Below are 6,000 nucleotides of genomic sequence, written 5' to 3' on the forward strand. Positions count from 1 at the left end.
ATCCAGGGCAAGCAGACACTTCCCCCATGTCTTAATAACAGATTATGGACTTTTCCTCCAGGAATTTGTCCAAATCTTTCTTAAAACCAGCTACACTATCTGCTTTTACCATAACTTCTGGCCACTTCATTTTTAAGTTTAGATCTTTCCTTTCAAACAGAGACCTTGCTAGATGTCAAATACAGCACAAGGTAACTTCACATGGAATTAGCTGTGCAGGAAATGTGAATCTCCTCATACACCCATCATATAGTGCAAAAATGTGCAAAGATCTGTTTTTTTCTTTCGATCACTACATAGCCTAATGCCACACAAGCAGCGCTGTTACAAACATATTCTGTAGGTCAATGCTAAGGATAACAAAGTTTCCTTCCTTGGACCAGAAGGAGATACTGATAAACCACTGGAAGAGATCCCAAAACAACATCCAAAGACCCACTCAGTGTGTGAACCAGTTGAGTGGAGTGGACTAACTGGGAGGGTGGAAATGGGCCCGGAGTTTGCTCAGCAGAATTTCCCAGACCACCTCTTCCTCTCAACACATTGACACGCTGTCACCACCACCACTAGGAACACCTCACTGGGTAGGCCAGCTATGCTATAAACTTTATAAAACACATTATTATATTTTCTTGTAAAGCACATATTTTAACTGAACTCTCTGACATCCTCAGCCTTTCCATTCACAAAAATAGAAGGAAGAAAAGTTCCCATTTCCTGCTGTCTCATGTCCCCGGCCTATACAATATTTTTTTTCTGCAGACCCTTCAAAAGTCTGACTAAATCCTCGTTTCACTTGCATTATAAAGTACTGAGTATGCCATCTCTCCCCAATCCCAGGTCCTAAAGTCTAAGACAGTAGCGCAAACTAATGCTGCCAGATTCAGGAAAAAAAATTTTGATTCGATTCAGCCTATTGAATTGGTTTTTCAATTCAATTTTCCTGCCCAGTTGGGTGATTTTTTTCAAAACTCCTGGTGAGTTTTATAGCTTTTTCACCCCCTTTGGCTTCTCCTAACCACACTGGCGCTGTGGTGTAAATAAAATAAAGAAACAAAAAGGACTTTTCCTCTCTCTGTTAAATCCTAGCTCACATTTGCAGTCCAACACCAGCTCTGGCAGGATACACATTTCAAATCTGACATATTATAATCACAAAACAGAAAATAAAATTAATTTTTCTACCTTTTGTTGTCTGGTTATATTTCAAATCTTGTTGGTCCAAGGCTCTGGTTTTCTTCCGATAACTTGCTTGCCAGGGTCTCCTTCTTTCTTCTTGCTAACCATCCATCTGCCAACTCTGTCCTCCCTTTCCATTTCCCTTCCCTCCCCAGGAAGTCTGGTATCTTTCCTTTTTTTCATCTCCCTCCACAGATCCACCTTTTCTTAACTACCCTTTCATCCGGCATCTCTCCCTCCTTCCCCACCACCCCAGAGTCCACCATCTCTCCCTTTCTTTTCCCAATTACCCTCTTATCCAGTATTTCTATCCCTCCTCCATACCATCCCTTGTGTCCAATTTCTCTCCCTTTCTGTTCCTTCCCTCCCTAAATCCCATGGTCCATCATCTCTCTCCCTCTCCTCTATTTTCAGACCCATTATTTCTTCCCCCTCCCCCCAAAGTTTGGCATATGCACGTCTCTTTGAACACCCCTTTCCCTCTGTGTACTTCTAAACCAGGGTCCCCCCAAAGGCCTGTCCCCCCCTTACAGGTCTGCCTGTCCCCCCCTTGAAGGCCTGCCCCCCCCCTTGTAGGCCTGTCCCCCCCTTGAAGGCCTGCCTGCCTGTCCCCCCCTTGAAGGCCTGTCCCCCCCTTGAAGGCCTGCACCCCCTTGAAGGTCTGCACCTCCCCCGAAGGCCTGCACCCCCCGAAGGCCTGTCCCCCCCTTGAAGGCCTGTCCCCCCTTGAAGGCCTGCCTGCCTGTCCCCCCCTTGAAGGCCTGTCCCCCCCTTGAAGGCCTGCACCTCCTTGAAGGCCTGCACCCCCCTTGAAGGCCTGTCCCCCCCTTGAAGGCTTGCCTGCCTGCCCCCCCCCTTGAAGGCCTGTCCCCCCCTTGAAGGCCTGCACCCCGTTGAAGGTCTGCACCCCCCCGAAGGCCTGCATCCCCCGAAGGCCTGTCCCCCACCCTTGAAGGCCTGACCCCCCTTGAAGGCCTGTCCCCCCTTGAAGGCCTGCCTGCCTGTCCCCCTTGAAGGCCTGTCCCCCCCCCTTGAAGGCCTGCACCCCCTTGAAGGTCTGCACCCCCCCCGAAGGCCTGCATCCCCCCGAAGGCCTGTCCCCCCCTTGAAGGCCTGTTCCCCCCCCTTGAAGGCCTGTCCCCCCATGAAGGCCTGCACCCCCTTGAAGGTCGGCACCCCCCTCCCCGAAGGCCTGCACCCCCCCTGAAGGCCTGTCCCCCCCTTTAAGGTCTGTCCCACCCCCTTGTAGGCCTGTCCCCCCTTGAAGGCCTGCCCCCACCCTTGAAGGCCTGCACCCCCTTGAAGGTCTGCACCCCCCCGAAGGCCTGCACCCCCCGAAGGCCTGCACCCCCACTTGACGGCCTGCCTGTCCCCCCCCTTGAAGGCCTGTCCCCCCTTGAAGGCCTGCCTGCCTGCCTGTCACCCCCCTCCCCCTTGAAAGCCTGCCTGCCTGCCCCACCCTGAAGGCCTGATGCCCCGACCCACCCCGAAGGACCGCTCGCCCCCCTGGCCTCCCCGCACCACCTATGAAGCAGCCGCAGCAGGATCGCGATGTCAGCGATCCCTGCGCTGCTTAGGCGCTGCTTCCTGTGCCGCGGTCCCGCCCCTCCTCTGATGTCAGAGGAGGGGCGGGACCGCGGCGCAGGAAGCAGCGCAGGGATTGCTGATGTCGCGATCCTGCTGCGGGCTGCTTCATAGGTGGTGCTGGAAGGTCAGTGGGGCGAGCGGTCCTTCGGGGGTGGGGGGGACTGAACGGCAAGGCCGGGAGCACCCCCTCAGGGCTGGCACCCGGGGCACACCGCCCCCCCCCCCGCTCCCCCCTTGGTACGCCACTGACATTGAGAACACTGAAGACACAGCTTCTCAGCTCTGTGGAAAATGAAGAACTGAATGTCCTGCAAGCCAACGTTGGACAGGAAGACACCGGCATGTGCGCAGTATGGGCACTGTATTAAAAAATTTTAAGTGATAGTGTACTTGGTATGTGTCCATACCAAGTACTGTAGATGACATCACCCACATGTGAGAATATAATGCCTGCTTGTTCTTGGAGAATAGCGCCTAATTTTTAATGCTCATTATCTTACCTGAACTTTTATTCTAAGTAAGCATAAGTAAATGTTACCTACTTAAAACAATTAAATAAGTTGTTAACCAGCTAGTTAAAGAAAAACAAGAATAGCCTATTCTTTAATCAAGCTGAAAGGAAATACTTTGCTGGGTTTTTTTTCTTTCACAATACCCAGCACATACCTGCTTTGACATTGTTCCCACTCCAAAAACACAATCCCGTATCTAGTTAGAGTAGCAATTTTCAATTGTATGCCAATAAATTTATTTTAAAATTTAAATACCGTCTATCAATTGGGTGGTTTACATATACATAAAATTCAAATATTAAACAGCAACATCATCCAACATATTCTCTCTTATAATTAAGGGCTCCTTTTACTAAGGTGCGATAGCGGTTTTAGCGCACGCACAAGATTAGCGCACAGCTGAAAAATTACCACCTGCTTAAAAGGAGGCGGTAGCGGCTAGCGCGCGGGGCAATTTAGCGTGTGCTATTTACAAAGGCCCTAACGCACCTTTGTAAAAGGAGCCCTAAGCCTACTTACTTCAAATCTCTTAGACACTTGATAAAAAGAAGTCATTAAACTTGAGTATGATCAGAAAATGTAGTTTTTCTGCAAGAGATGTTGAACTGTCAGAAAAGACAAAACCTGAAGTATATAATGAAATGGAAAAGATTTATCACACAACATTGGTTTGAAGGACTGAACGGCTGGTTTCAGATGTGGTAGATTAGCTTGCTAGCTAAGTAGAACATGATGACTGCATTGTACTCACAAGTGATGAATCAATTAAAATCACTAGTGTTGCTTACTTATGGAGCTTTACCCACTGTTAAATATTCACTGAAGACATTTTATTCTTCTAATTCAAGCAAGCAAGTGAAAAGAATGTGCTTTAGATACATTAATAATACATATCAAATTTCTGAATTAATTCAATGGACATTATATCATAACAATATTTGGCACTACATTCAGACCTGTAATTTAATTATGTCTTTCATCCTTGATACAACTAAATCCAGAATATAAGCATCAAGAGGGTAGCATAGTGGTTAGAGCTACAGTTTCAGCACCCTGAGGTTGTGGGTTTGAATCCTTGTGAACCTGGTCAAGTCACTTACCCCCCACCCACCCCCTTTTACATAAGTGTAGCTCGGTTTTTAGCACCAGTCACAGTGGTAACAGCTCCTAAGCTCTTAGGAATTCTATGAGTGTCGGAGCTAAAAACTGCGCTATGCTTTTGTAAAAGGGAGGGTTAATCCTCCACTGCCCCAGGTACATTAAATAGACTGTGAGCTCATCAGGACACATAGGGAAAATGCTTAAGTACCTAATTCATAATGTGTTCTAAGCTCCTTTGAGAGGACAGGCTAAAAAGTTGAATAAATCAATATATTCCTTCAAATTTATATACTTACATAATTAAAAACTTTGGAGTTCTTTAACTAGGCAATGATAAGAACTAACTTTTCCACTATGTCATGGCTGGTATATTGAAGAAAAAAACCTTGCATCCATGGATGACATAATGAGCACTAAACTAGTCATGTTTTTGCAAGCAAGTCAGCCATGTGTCTTTTTTGTAGCTTTTAACTCATTTGCAATCATATTATATTATTAATACACAACCACTTGATTTTAAGGCCAAATGGGATAGACATGTGGGATCTATTCACAGAGATAGGTAGGGGAGGGTCATTGGGGTGGACAGACTAGATGGGCCGTGGCCCTTATCTGCCCTCTATTTCTATGTTTCTATGTTTTTATATTAAGAAGAATAGGAATCCAGGCATTGAATTCTAAGCTCTAAGAGGAGTACTGCACAGCTTCAAACAGCACCAGAAAACTGAACCCAGTCCATACAGTTGCAGTGGTGTTATTGAGAACCCTCTGAGTAGATCAACAGCCAGGACTGGTATCTACCATAGTGAAGATTAGCAGTAGCACAAGCCACTCAGGGTAATTTAATAAGCAACTTGAGCATTTAAATCTTTTCACTGGCAAGTACAGTACTCTGGACTCAGTAGCCCATAGAGCACATAAAAGTGCTGGTATACTTTTCTCAGTTCATTTCTCTTCTCTGTGACATAATCAGGAGGCTGCTTTCATCAGCTAATCACAGTCCAGATTTCTAGGTAACAGGGCAGCTATAAAAAGTGTGGGCTTTTTGGGTTTCTACATTCTGCATCAACCATGATCAAGACTTGGAACCTGATGTTGGAGGAGTGTGTTCATGTGTCAGTGATGAGTGAGTAAGGATTTCTGTGCAGCCAGATCACCAGAAAAGTCAGCTTCAGTCACAGAATGGTAGTAAAAAGAAAGTGATAGGTTCAGTAGTAGACAAGCCTCAGTCTGGTCATCCGCGTACACCAACATCACGCCAAGACCATTCACTTTGATGGATTTCATTGACCAATTGCAAATTGACCTCACCTCAGCTACTGTATGAGTGGTCAGATGAGTATCATGTCAGTGCCAGCTCATCAAAGTTCATCACTGGTGTCTGCAATTTGGTTTGTTGGGCTTCAAAGCATGCAACAAGCCACTCATGACTGACGCCTTGAATTTTCTACAGCCTGTACTGCTCGGATCGACAGCACAATGATCTCGCATGCACAGTATTTTGAATGCTCTACAGCATACCAAACTTTGTGGTTTAACCTGACAGGACCCCCAGAAGGTCATTGTGATTGAAACATGGACTGTGTTGGGTCTATACCACAACATTCTTACTGTGTATCTT

The sequence above is a fragment of the Geotrypetes seraphini genome, chromosome 5, assembly GCF_902459505.1.
Source record: "Geotrypetes seraphini chromosome 5, aGeoSer1.1, whole genome shotgun sequence".
Taxonomy (NCBI): domain Eukaryota; kingdom Metazoa; phylum Chordata; class Amphibia; order Gymnophiona; family Dermophiidae; genus Geotrypetes; species Geotrypetes seraphini.